Source organism: Mustela putorius, unplaced genomic scaffold, assembly GCF_011764305.1.
Source record: "Mustela putorius furo isolate JIRA1106 unplaced genomic scaffold, ASM1176430v1.1 tig00003834_pilon_pilon_pilon, whole genome shotgun sequence".
NCBI lineage: Eukaryota > Metazoa > Chordata > Mammalia > Carnivora > Mustelidae > Mustela > Mustela putorius.
In genome coordinates, this window is record NW_025421987.1 from 74,267,310 (window position 1) to 74,284,991 (window position 17,682).

General features: G+C 42.3%; 1 protein-coding gene and 1 pseudogene across 2 annotated transcripts in view; one reads left to right on the top strand and one right to left on the bottom strand.

Moving 5' to 3' along the window:
* The first annotated feature begins 3,725 nt into the window (after positions 1 to 3,725).
* FNDC3B (fibronectin type III domain containing 3B) overlaps positions 3,726 to 17,682 on the top strand; it is a 338,384-nt gene continuing 324,427 nt past the window's right edge. The window contains exon 1 of one of the 2 annotated variants that reach the window (XM_004756586.3): positions 3,726 to 4,030. The gene's annotated coding sequence lies outside the window, so the exon portion shown is untranslated. Of the gene's footprint in view, positions 4,031 to 4,425; positions 4,956 to 17,682 lie in introns of those variants that run through there. The other variant, XM_004756587.3, reaches the window with a different exon arrangement.
* Positions 13,409 to 13,492, bottom strand: LOC123394568 (annotated as a pseudogene).

The window sequence follows — 17,682 nt, forward strand, 5'->3', positions numbered from 1 at the left end:
CTGCTCTGACTGACTGCTCTTAGATGGTGTTGTTGACTGAACTGGCTGTCCTTTACTCTAGTTAGTATTCTAGTTAAATTCTGAACCCTCTTCAAAACAGGATTAATTGGCTTTTTGTCAATGCTCATATTGAAGCTGGTATCAGATCTGGCTCAGGACATCGGAACAAGAAGTAAATGCAAAGAGTTAATGCCCTCTATCTAAGGTCAAGATTGGGTTTCAAGATTAGAGGCAAGACTGAGCCTGCTTGCGAGAATCTAGCAACCCTAGCTATGGGCAAAGAAAGGAAGGAAGGATATTGAGAACGAGAACCTGGCTAGGTCTTCTAGAGATACCACGTATTACCGGCTGTAGTGATCTGAGAAGTTCAAACTTGAACATTTTAGACTTAGAAAGGTATTCAGAGGTTTAACGGTTTGAGATATTTTTAGTGCTAGTTTTAAAACTCAATGCTTTCTGATATGTTAAAATTGCATTTCTTTTGTTATAAGGTATTTGAAATCAGGAAGTATCACTTTGAGGGTTTTTTTTATTTGTTTGTTTGTTTGTTTTTTATACACTCAGCCCACATTGATTGCACGTAAGTGGAAAGGCTTACAAGTCTATATTTTGTTACACACCTCAACTTCCAGGCATCTTCATTTGGATGTTAATTTTTGTATTTGAGCAAATCCTAAACTGCTTTTGGAGCAAAGTTATGACTATAGTTTCACAATTTAAGACCTTGGGTGGCCTGTGATTTGGGTTACCAAGACCATACTGTGTGACTCACTGCCTCTTATGGAGGCCCTCCTTGCTGTTTGCAGACCATCACCCTGGCTTAAGCCTATCATCTCCCACCAGGCTGGGGGTTCAGCCTTTCTGATGAGACGGCTTGTTCTACATCCTGCTTCCAGAACAGTCAGCTTTGAAACCTACTTCAATCACTCCATACCTCTATAACCTCATTGTATTATATTTAAATCCTTCAACATGTAGTTGAGAGCCCTCTCAAAGGTCCCATCTTTTTCCTTGAAGTTTCCAATTTCTGTTCTCTCAATTCCCTCCAGGAAAGACATTTTCATTCATCCATTAAAAGAGAACTGCTATTTATTTACACCTGCATCTTAGCTCTTTGAGGCTTTTAATTCTCAGGACCTGAACAGAAGGCAATATCACCATTTAACAAATAAATGTTTATTTAAATGTTTACTTAACAGAGGACTCAGAGAACTTTAATAACTTGCCCAACATCCCTGGCTTTTGTCCGATGATAATTTCTGTGCTCTTTGCGCTACACCGTGCTTCCTCTCATTTTGCAAACGTTTATTATGGTTTCTGGGCTGTGCCCCCAAAGGTGTAAGGTGTTAGGATAAGAAGATAAATGAAACACTGAGATCACATATATGAACATATATTTAAATTTTTAAGGGGTTTTTGTATACATTGATTCTTCTTCAGTAGAACAAAATCAGTCTACTGCAAGAAGTAGGTAGAAATAACTGAAATCTGGAGTGAATCAGGGGTGTGCAAAAAGAAATAAGATTCAAGTATTTGCTGATTTAGGACCAAAAAAAAAAAAAAAGGAATACTGAGAAATAGCTCCTTTCTTTTTGGAATTTAAATTTGGTTTTGGAGCTGTGTGGAATAATAGTGAGTGCAGGCAAATAAAAGGCCTCCCGTCCTAATTGGCTTCTTTCACCAAATGTCTCCAAAGGGGCTCTTGAAGCCATCTTTCTATTATTTATTTATTTATTTTATTATTATTTTTAAAAAAGATTTAATTTATTTGTCAGAGAGAGAGAGAGAGAGAGCATGAGCTGGAGGAGTGGCATGCAGAGGGATAAGCAGGCTCCCTGCTGAGCAAAGAACCTGGATATGGGACTTGATTCCAGAACGTTGGAATCGTCACCTGAGCTGAAGGCAGACAACACTAAACCGACTGCGCCACGCAGGCACCATGAAGCCATCTTTCTAAAACATGATTCCAGTCCTGAGTGATAGTCCTGCATGGGAAGGGGAAAAATAGGAAAAGCAGTGGCTCCCCAGTTCCCACCTCAGTTTTTCCAGCTTCGCTTAGAGCTATACCCTTCAGCCCCACTGAACTCCCAAGACTTCGAAGCACACCTCTGTCCTTGTGTGTCCGATGATGCTTTTACTCTGTCTGGAGGGTTCTGTCTTCCTCTTCCTTATCCTGGGATGATTTCCTCATCTTTGAGCTTTAGCTAAAATCACTCCCTCCTGCCCCACACAGTCTCATAGCTCTTTTCCCCAGAAGCTCATAATTCTTTTCAGTTCTTCTCACATTTCTCTGAAACTACTATTTACATCCTCCACTTGATTGGGTCTTGTTCATTTTTTTTTTTTAAAGATTTTATTTATTTATTTGACAGAAATTACAAGTACTCTGAGAGGCAGGCAGAGAGAGAGAGAGAGAGAAGGAAGCAGGCTCCCTGCTGAGCAGAGAGCCCGTCGAGGGACTCCATCCCAGGACCCCGAGATCATGACCCGAGCCGAAGGCAGCGGCTTAACCCACTGAGCCACCCAGGCGCCCATCATTTTTTGTATCCCCAGCATCCACCTAATATTCTGCTCTGGATAAAGTAACCTTTATATATGTTTGTTGAATGAATTAATTGTAAAGTATGTGGAAGAATCCGAATGAGTAGATAAACTGGCAAACTTCAGAGGACACAAGGTTAGAGTCAAGTGTGGAAGGACAGGCTTGGCAAAGGTGCTTAAAAGTAGACAAGAGAAATTGAGAAGACTCAGGGTAGTTGCTTGCCCTGAAATTTCGGCTCTCTGCCAGGTTCAAGAAAACTCATTAACAGGAAATCTGGACACAGCTTTTTTCTTTCTTCTCCCTTCTCCTTGTCCCACACCCCTTCCCTTCTTCAACAGGCAATTGTGACGCTAGTTCCATCTCTCTACATCTCTGAGCTAAGATCTGAGTGCTACAACAGCTCTTAAACGTTTTTCATCTCCGTATTCTTGTATGTTTTTCTGGCTTTAATACAGTACTCTGTATATTAACTTTATCTGATAGATGATTGTTCTTTTTTAAGTCAATGAAAGTAATGCATTGCCTCTGGTCACTACTGAGTACTGCTTTGTGACCAACAGTTGAATGTGGAATGGAATTATTTAGGATACCTGGGAAGGTAAGGGGAGAAGGTGCCTCTGTGGGAGAACTTCTGCCTTCTTGCCCCCTGGATGATTTGAGGGATGGTATAGGAGGCAGCCTGTTAACCATTTTGAGCCTCTACAACAGGAATCCATTACATTTAACTACTATAAGCTTAACAGTTATCTAGTGAATCACATTATGCACGATGCTATGTTTGACCTTACAGAAATAAAGATACAAATACCGACCAGTTTCTGCCCTGTGAGTTCATACTGGGTACCGAAAGAGGGAAATAGACATTTTGACTTTGGTGTCATAAAATCTGCTCACGCTACGTTAGTTGCGTGGGAACAAGTGCTGTGGGAAATAGACAAACCGAGTGACAAAATAGCTCACAAGGTTGTGGGGATTTAAAAAAGATGTGTGAATGAAAAAAACGTCAGTCTTAGTTCTATTACTCAGCAAACACTGCATTTGTATTGGGGTTTGGCGATCTTTTGCAGAACCTGCAGCCCTCGTCTCTTAGGAGCTGCTAGTTCCCCTAAGCCTCAGACTTCTTTAGTCTGGCTGAATCAAAGAGAGTTTCTCTTCAGCTGTGCAGGCCTGGGAGCAAAGGAGGCTCCCAGTCCCGGAAAGTTGAGACTTTTTTTTTTTTTTGGCGGCGGTTTTACTCTGTAGTTTACGGCAGTGGGCGGGCCCCAAATCCCCATGTGGTCCCGACATCATTGACATGGCGGAATCCCCCATCAAACCCTCCTGGTAGTTATTTGAGCGGCGGCGGCGGCCGGAGGAGGAGGAGAGCGGCGGCGGCGGCGGCGGGAGCGGCGGAGGGGACAGCGGGGATCCTCGGGGCTGCCGGCTGGGAAGGCGTGGGCAACCCGGTGTGTGGCGCGCCCGGAGCCCCGCGTTTCAGCCCGAGGGAAGGTAAGGCTTGCAGGATCGGGAGACTGGAGGGGACCGGGACCCCACGCCTCGGCCACCAGGTCCCGCGCGCTGGAAAGCCCCGGCCGGACGCCGAGTCCGCGGGAGTGCGATCTCGTCCCGGAGCGCTCCTGGCGCGCCGGGCTTCCCGGGGAAAACTTGGCGCCACACTGCTGGGGCACCCTGCGTTCGCCTGGGCACCCCAGGAACACGGGGCCCGGGAGAGGGTTGGCCTCCACTTTGGGGCCGCATCTTGCTGGGCTCCGGCCCCCCGCCCGTGTCCCCCACCCCCACCCCCCCCTGCAGCTTCCTTGGGCTTGGAGGAGGGAAAGAAGCGGGTAGATTCTTCTTGATGAAAAAAAAAATCTGGGCAGTGGCTCCCGGGCTCTCCCTCCCCCCTCGCCCTCCCCATCCTTCCCAGCAGATTCTGTCCGAGGAATCCGCTCCCCCTCCCGGAATCTCCGCGGCAAGAACGCTGCCCGGGAGGGGGAGGGCGGGCGGAGAGGCCGAGGAATCTTCGACGTGTCACTTTCAGAGGCTGTAGATTTCCATATGGTGGAGGGAGGAGGGCGGGCGTGCAAAGTGGGGCTGGAAGTTGGGGCCGCCTCTCCGCGCCGGGCGGGGGGCGGGCCGGGACCTCGGACCCCAGGATGCTCGCGGGGAGGGTCCGGGCCCACAGCCCCGGGAGCGGTGCCGGCCCCCTGCCCCCGGCCGGGCCTCTCCAGGACACTCCCCGTCCCGCCGCTGGCCACCTCCGTGCGCGCCACGTCCTCCCTCTCCGTCCTGCCCCCCGGGCTCCCCCCGGGCTGGGGGCGGTAACCGGCGGCCCCGGCTGGACTCGGCGAGACCAGCGGCTGGAAGATCGGGCGGGGGAGCGGGGCGCGGCGGGAAGGAGCGGGCGACCCGGTGTGTGGGCCAGCGAGCTCCGGTCAGTCGGTCACCCCGAGGGGCGCCCGGGCCGGGGGTGGGGCGGGCGGCGGAATCCGCGCCCGGAGGCGGCCGGGAGGGGCCGCGCGGACCGTCTGGTGCCCGCGGCGGGGCGGGGGCTGGCTGGCGTGGGAAGGGCCTGTCACCCTAGGAGGAAAGTGGGGCCTCCGGCTGTGCCCGCGAACTTTCCCAAAGGTCCGGGTCCGGGCGTCCCGTGGGAGCCTAAGCCCCAGGGCCCGGTGTCCCGGGAGACGGGGCTGGGCCGCCTGGCGGCGCCGTTGGCGGGGAGGCTTCCAGGAGTGCGCGATTTGGAGTTGGAGCTTTTCGAATCCCAAATCCCACCCTGCCATCCCAGACGGAGGGAAGCAGTGGCCTATTATCCAGACATTGCCGTTTGCCGACTTCCTTAAAAGTTACAACTTTTTATTTTCTCTTCAGCCGAGCATTTCCTTGGGAAAAAAAAAAAAAGGAATTTGGCCGCGATGGGCCGACGCTGAGGCCCCAACCCCACACGTTTATCTCTCCATCCCTGTCGGTTTCTAGTCTCCCTCCTCTTCTCACACCCAGGCTTAATCATATTTTGGAACGGGAGAGATCTTTTGTTGGGTGGGCACCCTTTGATTTGCTTGTCCGTTTATTTTTTAATGTGCGGCTAATTTGATTTGAATTTCCTCCAGTTTCCAGGCCCTGCTAGGGAAAACTAAGAGAGAGGAGTAAGCCACTTTTTTTTTTTTTTTTTGGGAAGAGTGGAGAGAGAGGTGGGGCATTGGGAAAGGGGAGGCACCGCGGTTGTGGGCAAAGAGTCAGAGGGAGCAGACCCGGAAGAAAAGGAATCTGCTCTGGAATAACACTTTTTTTTTTTTTCTTTTTTTTGAGGCTACAGGCCTTGGGCAAAAATGCACCTCTCTGTTCTGATTTCAGCTGTCTTGAGTTGCTCTTCCACTCTGCAATTTAAAGCTGTGACTCGGGTCCTGGACAGGCGGGAGAAGAGGCCTATACCCCAAGGCAGTCAGTGGCCCTGGTTTTGTGCGGTGTGTGGGGGCTCTTGGTTCCCACTCATTGGAGGCAGGCTTTGTGGACCTAGCGTTCAGTCAATTTCCTGGTTCCCCGGGGAGCAGCTGTTAACCAGAGTAAAGTCTTCTGGGCATGTTTCTGGGGCTGCAAGGGGACCTCACCCATGAAGGTGTAATTCTCACTTTGTTTAGACACTTGAGGGTCACCCACAGACTGGGTAAGAATGAGGTATAGTTGGTTAAAAAAAATCATTAAAAAGTTCTCAAACTCATGTGCTTTTAAAGTGTTCTGGTTTAAATACTAAGAAAAACTTATCTGTAAAGATAGTGTTCATTTTAAAAGAGATGTGAAAAGTGCAAGATATCATCATGGAATAGGGGTTGTAATTTCTAATTACAGTATATACAGTTTCAGAAGGATATTCCGGTAACCTTTTAAGACAGACTTTATAAATAGCCCACATCAGACTGTGGACTATTGGAGAGCCAGTCTTCTGGGATTTTTGGAAGAATGCTTGGGATTGGTTAGGAGACTGTAGGAGCCTAGGTAGTAATTTATTCAGGAAGAGATTGTGCCCCTTTTGCTTAACACTTCATTTAACATGGTAGGATTTGATAGTGTCCTTAGATGTTAGAAGAACTTCTTAAACTTTTCAGTTTAGGAAAGTGAGGCTCATGGGGGGAAAGTGACTTGTCCAGGGTTTCCATCGTTGGTTAAAGTCCAGTATAGGATTGTATTAATAACTCCTCTTTCTTGAATATCTAATGTGTACTAAGCTCTTTGTACTGTGCTTTTTAAATATATTGTCTCATTAAAATTGTAATAGCGGTCTTTAAATTTATGTTATGTTATGGACATTTTACAGACAATGGTGTTGAGGTTCACAAGAATTTAACATCTGTGAGATCACTTTGCTACCAGTAGGGTTTTCTTTGGTGGTGGAAACGGCTCTGTAGCTGCGCTTTCCAATACAGCAGCCACAAGGCATGTTAGCTGTTGTACCTTTGATATGTGCTTAGTGCAACCGAGGAATTCCATTTTACATTTTATTTACTTAAAAAAAATTGTATTTCCTTTTAATTATTTTAAACTGCGACTTGTGGCTACTGGTTACTGTATTGGAAGTCACAGTGTAGAACTTTCTGACTCTCAAATATGTTTGTGTTTAACAGGGTCATACTGCTTTTTAGATCTAGTTCAGTGTTCTTTCTTAACACCAGAAGATGCTTAGATCCAGCCTTCCAGTGGAATTTAAATGCTGAGTCAGCTATACCTCAGTTTTGCTTTTAAACCTGGAGTGGGTAAAATAAGCACTTTTTTTTTTTTAAATGCTTACATAACATAGTTCAAACTGATGGACAAAAATTTAAGTGACATTTTTTTGTTTGGTTAAACTAATCGTTTGTAGGAACAGCTGAAAAGGCAGGCCTTGTTGGTTATTTTAGTATAATGAAAGAGTGTAAATAGGAGGCACTATGAAAAATCACTGGTGGGGGTTAAAAAAAAAAATGACCTGATAATATAACCATGTTTACCTATTCACTAGGTGATTCTTTTCATATGATGTCATGTCAGGTAAATAAAAAGGTGAAACCATCATTAACTTTTCCTTATGTAGTTGTAGAATTAATCCGAAGAATTAAAATCGTTGCTTTACTACCAAAGAATAAATTCAACTATAAAACACTATATTTCATCTGTGAATGGGGAAGAATATATCTAAGAGGAAAACAAGCAACCAGCAATACTCTTGGTGGCAAATGGTCAAGTAGTTTTCTGATTAGTAAGTTGAATTTATCTTTGTTGCACTTTAGAATTCATCTGATAGGAGGAATTGCAACAACTTTCATGATTTTGTATGAAATAGTGAAAATTTCAGCTCCTGTTAAGTAAGCATTTATCTGGATTCTATCTATAAATGTCCAGTAACTGAATACTTTTTGGAGGAGGGAGGGCATACTACTTTCAGGAAAAGACAAATGATAAAGTAATCTTTTTATTAGGATTTTTAAAGAAGTAACTTTCAGGTTCAGTATAAATATATCTGAATCTGTTGTGCCTTTCATACTTCCCAGGATTAATTACAGTTCATGATCCTGGTGCGAGAGCATTATTTGATCCTGAAAGACCTAGACTTGTAAATCAGCTTTAAATTGATCTATATTATTTTAGTGTTAGGTGAATTGCATGGCCTCCAGCTTTTTCAAACTTGTCACTTCAATTACAGGTGAGTCATTAGTTAATGACAGTGTTGAGATAGCTGAAACACCCTTTTCATACCCATTCCTGACCCTTGGGAGCATAGTTATTTTCAAGGAACCAGGATAAACACCATATTATAAATAGGATTACAGTGTGACCAGTATGGGAACCACCATTTAACTCATGATACCTGGTTCCATTTGTCTTAACGTCAAGGCATTTAATACAAGTGAGAGACTTACTAAAATCTTAAAAGACAAAAGATATTGAGAGATGGGCAGATAATGGGCAAAGATTAGAAATCTTAAATGTCTGATGAGGGCTGTCTCTGAGTATCAGTTTGAAATCAGAATCTGCTCTGCCATGGACTGACTTTACTTTTTAACTGTGTATTTTTGATCCACTTCTGAACCTCTCTTAGTTTGGATTTCCTGATTTTATAAAGAGGAAACGTCTCATCCATGCCTTTTTTTTTCCCCCTGCCAAACGGTTGTCCAAGGAATTAATGAGTCAGTGTATTGAAAAGTGTTTGGTAAAGACTTACACAAACTCCGTAGTCCCTTACATTCCAGAATAGCTGTTCCTGTGACATTACTTTGCACATTTTTAGAGACCTCCAAATTTGCATGTGGACAGTTTGAAAAAGAATTTATTTTTCCCTTTTTGATGAGTAAATAAAGCTTAAAGCTTCACATTGTTGTGTTCATTTTCTCCTTATTCTGAATGAATAGTTGATTTGTGACCTCTCAAAAATTGTACTTTACATAAGTCGTCCCAGCTCCATGTTTTGGGCAAGTTTTTCCTTAGCTGTAGCTGATAGCTGGCTAGCATTGCTGACGTGGACACGAGTCTGTTTGATTTGGGGTTTTTCTTGAGATCAAGGGGAAAAATGCAGTCTTTTAGAGGAACTTTCAATACTGAATGTTAGAGGCATAAGGCTTTAGTCATTGTATATTATCCAAGTAAGCCTATTATTTGAGCTTCCAGTAATTACAGCTGAGAATGGGGGGAAAAGAATATTTTCAGGTCCAGGGAGCTTTGCACCTTACCTGTGTTTCCATTTTAGAAGTCGTAATTGCCATTTTTCACATTAATGAGGTTAATCCATTAAATGAGAGTTTTTTGGTAAAAGACATTTTCAAGCAAACCTTATTTCTCATCCTGTGGCTATTGGGAATATGCCCAAGTGCTTGAGGAGAAGCTTTATTCTTTAGTTTACTTTGAATATAGAGAGATAGATATATCTATACATATACAGATGTACACACACATATATATATAGTATAGGTATATATATATATATATATACTTTATACATAAATAGTATATATATACTAGATATATCTATACATATACAGATACACATATATAATAAATAATACAGGTATATATATATATACACTACTTATACATAAATAGTATATATATACTATACACTTACATATATGTATATATATGTGTCTGTGTACACACACACACCTTTTTTTGCCACCGACTGTGGCGCAGTCGGTTAAGCATGTGACTCTTGGTTTTAGCTCAGGTCAAGATCTTAGGAGTCTTGACATCAAGCCCCACATGGGGCTCTGTGGTCCGAGACTAGTCTGCTAAAGTTTTTCTTTCCTTCTCCATACCTCCGCACACTCTGGCAGGCGCGCTCTCTCTCTCTGCCAAATAAATAAATTAATAAAAGAATATGAGGTATGGTATGGTGTTATGTGCTTCAGCAAGGCAGAAAGTACTTGCATCGTCATTAGACAGGCAGGTCTCTGTACAAGTCAAGCACAGGCCCGCTGGGCAGATGACCTGATGCTACTTTGGGGCTTCGCAAGGTAAAACTCAGGAGAGGCTTGTGCCTACTCAGGAGCTTATCTGGAGGGGAATTGTTGATGGTGCAGTTTTACTGTCTAGGATCAGTCTCTGTGGACCAAAAAGATGGGGTGTTGGCGAGGGCATGGGGGACAGGAAGTTTTTTAGGCCGCCAGATGTAAATCAGCTAAGGTAGTGTGGGGGTGTTTCTCATTTTGAAAGTGGATCCATCTTTGAATCTTTTCTATTTGCCCCTACTCGAGATACGCAAGTCTAGCATTCTGTAACTCCTAGATTGTAATTTTCAGTGCCCTTGGCTGATGAGATGCCCTTGTTGGCAGTGCTCACTGTTGTTTCAGGCATTGGCTCCTAATGTTTTGTTTCTTTGATATCTTGACACTGCTTGTCAGTTTTAAATAACTGGAGGGAGAAGGTTTTAGTGAGATGGTATTTAATTTTATTTCATTCACTTACTTAGTGCCTCAGAAAGCATTTCTTGAGTTCTAGACTAGATTCTTTGTTAATGGGATATTCTACTCTATTCTGACTTTTTTGGGACAAATACAAAGCATTTTTTATTAACTTACAGGGTATTTTGTTTGTATTTTTGGAATGTTGTGTAGAGAACAGTGTCTGCCACCAAACTTCTAGGGCAGGATGGTAGCAACTTCAACTCTTTAGTCCTTTCTGAAATTTGAGAAGTGTTAAAATTGCAGCACTTACAGGCTATGTTTAAAACTAAATTTATATTGGAATTTAAGTTTTCTGATACATCCTCCTTTTAACTTTGGAAGTTGAAGATTTCTATAAAGACAACCAATCAGAAAAGTTTACTTGAACTAAGTTAGTTTGATACCAACTCCTGGTCTTCAATTATGAAGAGCTTTCTGTTGAAGTAACTATCTAGAAAATTGTTTTCATATATGAGCAAATGTAAATTTGAGAATGATTGAAGCCTCTGAAATCCCAGGAAATAGCGTGATTTAATTTATTCCTAAGGGATTTAACTTCTCTGTAACTGGTGAAAGAGGGGTCTTTATTAAAAATAACTCCATTGTTCTTGATGTAACTAATTAGGAATTTGCAATTATCCAGGCAAGCCTAGGATAAAGTTTGGTTTCCTATTCTCTATGAAAAGGTTTTACTGTTAACAGAAGTTTAAATAGATCATAAGAGGAAATATTTTCCAAATTAGGAGAACAAACTATTTTTAAGCACTTTGGAAAAATCAGTTGTAAAAACAGTGTAAAACTGCAGTAGGGGTTGAAGCTGGTTCTCCTGGGGGTGTGTTCAGTAGAGACCCAAGAGCCCTTGGCATTGTTGATTAACTCAGTGCTATCCCTTGCTAGGAACAGTTTACTAGCAAAAGTTAGAACTATATTTTTGTATGCAGAGTAAAGCACAACAACAAGCAAATATCTTTCACACCTTACCCCACCAGTAGACTTCAGTTATGTCTGTTTATTTGTTTTGGAGTTTTTCTGTTGACATTTGCTTCGCTACTTGTTAATTTCTTTTATCACCTGTAAGCACTTGGTGGCAGATGGGTGAGAGCAGGTGTTAAAAGTTTAAGAATATCGTTATTACTTTTAGTTGCCTATCTCCCCTTCCTAGCCATTTGGGCAAACTTGTGGAAAGTCCTGGATGTAGTATTTAAATAAGCCCATTACGCGCCCTCCTCTGCTTTTACTAAAGCAGGACCTTCCTGGGCAGCTGAAAGAACTGACTGGTAAGAAGAATAAGTTTCTTTAAAAATACTTCAGTGTATTTATATCCAGTTACTCAGACAATGAAGTTTTCGAGTATATGACTTTTTAGGGGTCAGTTTTTACAGTACAAGTTTTATGTGTGGGATACTTCATATATTTTTAGGATATTATGCTTTCTTTTATATTTTGGGTTTTTTTTTTTTCCCTTTTAAGTGTCTCTTCCATTGTTTAAGTTGTTTAGGAGGACAATACTATCTTTAGAGAGTGCTTTTTTTGGTTTTTCTTTTGTGTTTTTCTCTTGTCTCAAAAATGATTCCATTTTAGAGTAATAGAGTTAAACATTATTCTGAATTAGTGAATCAGAAAAGACTTGAAAGTACATTGACTTGGAACCCTACTGTATTGCTGTTGAGCACATAAAAGGTAGAGCTGCATGGAAAATGGTTTTGTGGTTTCTCAAAAAAATGAATATAGAATTACCTAGCAACTCCATTCTTAGGTGTGTTCCCAAAATAATTAAAAGCAGTGACTCCCACCGATACTTGAACACCAGTGTTTATAGCAGCGGTGTTTATAATATCGTAAAGGCGGAAACAACCCAAGCGTCCATTCACAGATAAATGGATAAACCAAGTGCAGTAGATACTTACAATGGAATATTATTCAGCCATAAAAAGGATTGGAATGGTATAAAATGCATGAACCTTGAAAACATGCTGAGTGAGAAAAGCCAGACACAAAAGGACAAATGCTATGAGTTTCCACTTACATGACGTACCTAGAAGAGATAAATTCGTAGTCAGAAAGTAGAATAGAGATTACCGGGGCTAAGGGAAGGGGAATAGGAGTTCCTGTTTAGTGGATATAGAGATTCTGTTTGGGATAAGGAAGTTTTAGAAAGACTCACGGTGATGGTTGTGTAACATTGTGAATGTACTTAATGCCACTGAAATTGTATGCTTAAAGATGGTCAAAATGATAAATGTGTTGTTATGTATATTTTACCATAATAAAAAGCAAGAAAAGATATTGAAGATTTATTCCACACCATCTCCATTCGTCTCTAGTTGCTCCGCCTTGGTTTACCTCCTTACTCCTTACTGCTGGTGTTTTTTTGTCTGTCTGTTTTTCTTTCCTCCTCCTCCTCTTGCATTCTTTTTTTTTTTTTTTAAAGGATTTTATTTATTTGACAGAGATCACAAGTAGTCAGAGAGACAGGCAGAGAACGGGGGAAGCAGGCTCCCTGGGACCATGATCTGAGCTGAAGGCAGAGGCTTTAACCCCCTGAGCCACCCAGGCGCCCCCTCCTCTTGCATTCTAAGGAGAGATTCCCCTAGGTCATTTTTAGAGATCAGAGTGCCCTCATTTTATTAACTGACTTGAATTTAAGACCCTGTTTAAGAGTAGTAGATCTCTGGAGGGAGGGGAAAAGACATTTTAATATTTAGATGAACCTGGTAGTTTATTAATACCCAAAGACAATGTAGGTACTTAAAGGTAAAGTAATCTATGCTGAATTTCACTGTGAGTCAGCCAAAAATCAGGGATGTGCACTTAGACTTGTCATATTTTCTATTCCATTAGCTCTTCAGTACTTTAGGAGAAATACTTAGAAACGTTCTAAGTTGTTTCAGTTAGTACGCACGTTTGAAGTGTTTAGGTGCTAACATTCTTCTGGTCCTTAGACTAAACCCTGTTGGAAGGGATAGAGTGAAGAAAGCATGTAGTATTCTGTTTTATTCATTATTAGCAGTAATCACGCCTCAGATAAACTTCATTGGCTGCGATACTGCCACTGCGTAAAGGTTTTTTCCATCATTATGAACTTGTCCCTTGCAGCTAGTAATTTTGTGGTAGTTACTGTTCCCTGAATGTTGGTGGTTTGTTTTTGTTTTTTGCTCCTGAGATACTGCTGTTGAGTTTGGGTAGGTCACTTACAAAAAGATGGTGGGATTTCCATTAAGTGATTAAGTATAAAACTTAAACATCAGGTATAAAGTGCATGTTCGGAATACAAGAAAGAAAAAAATTCAGGTGGAAAGATTTAAGTTCATACACAAATAAGTTATAGGGAAAATTACATTACTTTAATTATATATGTATGTAATTAAAGTAATAAAAAAAGTATTTGTTGTCCATAAGAGTTCATTAATTCCTGAACTCCTAGAAAACAGTATAAAGTTGCAAGGGTATATGATGGTACTGAGTGTGTGCTCTGCTCACTCTGTGGTGTACTGTATTTTCTTTGCTGTGTATATGTAAACGGTATTCATGCCATAGCAGGTGATTTTGTGGCCTACTAATTATTCCCTCCAGAGGCATTCTCATGACCAACTGATAACAAAAGGCAGTGAGATGATCTCTTTATATCTAGTAGAGATATGAAGAATCATAACTTGTTTGCAGAGTAGTCTTTTGTTGTTGTTGTTAAAGATTTTACTTATTTGACAGAGACCGTGAGATCCCAAGTAGGCAGAGAGGCAGGCAGAGAAAGAAGGGGGAAGCAGACTCCCCGCTGAGCAGAGAGCCAGATGCTGGGCTGGATCCCAGGACGGAGATCATGACCGGAGCCAAAGGCAGAGGCCTAACCCACTGAGCCACCCAGGCACCCTGCAGAGTGCTCTTCATTAATTTTTGCCTACTCTAAAGAAAAGAATGTCCTATTCCATTTTGCATACCCTCATTACGTTCCAGAGCCTCCTCTTAGGTCATTTGTAGTTTTCTTTAAATTCTTCTAGGACTGGGCACCTGGGTGGCTTGGTGGGTTAGGGCTTCTGCCTTCAGCTCGGGTCATGATCACGGGGTCCTGGGATCGAGCCCCGCATCGGGCTCTCTGCTCGGCAGGGAGCCTGCTTCCCCCTCTCTCTCTGCCTGCCTCTCTGCCTACTTGTGATCTCTCTCTATCAAATAAATAAATAAAATATTAAAAAAAAATAAATTCTTCTAGGACTTTATCTGTGCTTTGGATTCCATTTGTCCTTTTCGGTGTTGTCTTATTGTCTCCTTGCCCCTCTAACTTGAATGTGGGAGTGATAACTGATTTAGGGTCTTTCATGGTGAGTGCATAGTAAATGTCCCCTGGGTGGTCAGATGGATGGATTCCAAGCTGGAATGTGCCATTTACACGTCATGCCTTTCCTCAGGTGCTCTGTCAGTATTTCTACTGAAGTTGACCTTTTTGAAACATGGGCCATGTTGTGGACATTTTTATTTCCAGCACTGTTCCTGAGGTTTTTTTTTTGTTTTTTTTTTTTTTCTCATAGTAGGCATCTAATAAATATTTAAACAAAGTAAAACAAAGGCATGAGTCACCTTCAGTGCAAGTCTGGCTTTGCATTTATTACTAGTTTTTAAAGAAATGAAAGGGGCACGTGGCTGGCCCAGACAGTAGAGCATGCAACTCTTAATTTTGGGGTCGTGAGTTCAAGCCCCATGTTGGGTACAGAGTTAACTTTAAAAAAAAAAAAAAAAAAAAAGAAAGGAAAAAAAGAAAAAAAAACTGAAAGTTTTCCAGAGAATAAATGGGCTTTTTCATGTCTGTGTCAGGTTCCTCATTGATTTTAAAAATTTTAACAAATAGCTTCTATTTTTATTCCCCAAAAATGTGGTCCTCGATTATATATATTTTGCATATCCATTGGACTCAGTTTGGGAATTAATAGGTAAAAATATGAAAAAGATAACTTTTTAGAGATTGTGGTAGTTCAAAGTCATCCTTTTATAGGGAAATTCTAGACAGGTGACATGAAGGGATAGAAATAAACCAAAATATGCCTTGTTGAGGTATTGTGGGTCCATCTGAAAGGGGATCCTGTGAGACTAGTGGCCAGAGTGTTTGGTGTAAAACTAAGACACGGAAAAAGAGTCAAAGAGCATATCATGAAAACCTGAGGAGCAGGACCTCAGCTATTTGAAGGTAAGGAGTTTTACCTTATTTAGAAGGTGGAGTTAAAGTGTGTTGAAAGTAGAGTCTCGTGGAGCATTATAGCATGAGTGGGATGGAGGGTGCAAGGGGCTCTTACTCATTGTGGTCTGGGGTGTCGTCTGGGAGTCTTTACTTTATCAAGTATTTCAGGTGAATGATATGATCAGGCAAGTCTGGGAAATTGACCTTCTTGACCAGTGGCAGACGAGAAGTTGTGGAAGGAGTGCTTAGGAGACCAGAAGGACTCTAGTTTAGAATCAGGGCAGAATTGAAGGGTTTGGACTTAAAATGGTTTTATCATCCTATTCTTCAGGGCAAACCGATCACCTGCTCTTGGCAGTTTTATATAGAAAGGAGTTCAGGACACTTGTCATTTGTGCGCCAAACTTAGAAACACTCTGTGGCCACAAATAAGATGTAAAACGTAGTAAGTGACCAGTAACTGTCAAGCATCTACCACACACCAGCCATATTCATAAACCTAACCTGGAAGGTAGGTGTTGTTTTCTGTTTTTCTGTATGTTTCCAGTATCTGCAGCAGAAGCTGGTAGATACCAGGTGCCCTATAAATGTTAGGTGAATCAAAGATTAGAAAGGCATAGAAAGTTCGCAGTATCACCTAGACTGTTCCCAGAACTTTTCATCTGCATCATTGCTCTTCAGTAGTTCCCATGAAGTACCTTATTTGTATATTCAGACTTGGGGAAGTGTTGTGCTCCCAGGTAACTAGCTGGATTCTAAGACTGAGTTTTAGTTGATGACCTTCCATGTGCTCAACCTTTTGCCCAGAAAACTAAAATTTATTTTTAAAATGATAATAAGGGGCACATGGGTGGCTCAGTTGGGTAAGCGTCTGCTTAAGACTCAGGTTATGATTCTGGGGTCCTGGGATTGAGCCCCACATGGGCTCCTTGCTCAGTGGAGAGCCGCTTCTCCCCTGCTTCTCCCTCCCGTTTCTATCTCAATCTCTGTCTCTTTCTCTCTCAAGTAAATAAAATCTCAAAAAAAACCCCAATAATAATATTCTGGACATTTCCCAAGAGATTAGATTTTTCCTAGATTGTTTTCTTAATCTTGGGATGAGAGAAACCGGATTATAGTGTACTTTGTAGAAATACATAAGAAATTCAATATAGTGAATGGAAAAAATCTAGAGCAGTCGGTTAGGAAATGATAGTGAAGTTTTTACCTTCTTCAGACGTTTGAAAAACTCAGATTTAAGAAATCACTGAGTAGCAGTACAGTTTTGTTCATCTTACATCCATCTCCTGGAAGCCTTTCATTTAAGTTAATTTATACAGAGCAAGATCCTGTGCTTACAATTTGCACCTGGAAAAGCAGAGCCTGCCACTGCGGATACTAACCCTTTCTCTCCTTTTAAGGCTAATAGTTTGTGGTGTTTGGGTTGTCCCAGAGGCGACCACAGAGATGGGACCAGCACAGCAGTGACTAGAGGGAGTCTCTCCTCTGAGCCAAAGAAGCGGCTCCTGTAGTTAATGAAAGGTGACCTCAGGATTCAGAGGAGCCCTGTTGCTTTCCCAAACGGCCCAGGCTAAACCTGGGGAGCTGGCAACCCTAAATGCTTCCTTTGTTAGAAATCATTTAGTTCTCTACTCCATCTTTAGAAAGTGAGTTCACTGAGGTGAGTTAAGGACAAGGCTCTGAAGTGGGGCCCAACTTGCTTTTGTTCCCTGTGTGGGGTGGTGTGGACTCAGACTAATGAAGATGCCGCCCTCAGGCTGTCTTACCTCAAGGTTTCCTGCTGCTTCCCGGAAATGCCCTCTGGGCCCAGAAGGAGCTCTGCCCTGCTCTGGGGATTGTGTTCCCACCGAACAGGGAGGGCTCTTGGAACCTCCTTTCCTTCTTTCTTTTCTGAGCAGAAGGAAGGCTGTAAATGGGGAAACATGTGAAGAAGTGCTGCTCCAAGCTGGGCTGCCTGAGCAGCCTCCTCTTTGGGGAACTGGGGACTGGGACTCCTCTCCTGCTCTCGGCTTTCAAGGCTTGCTGGGGGCAGGTTTGCAGATGCAGATTACCCTGGCTATAACTCACAGGAGGACTTACTTTTAAAAATC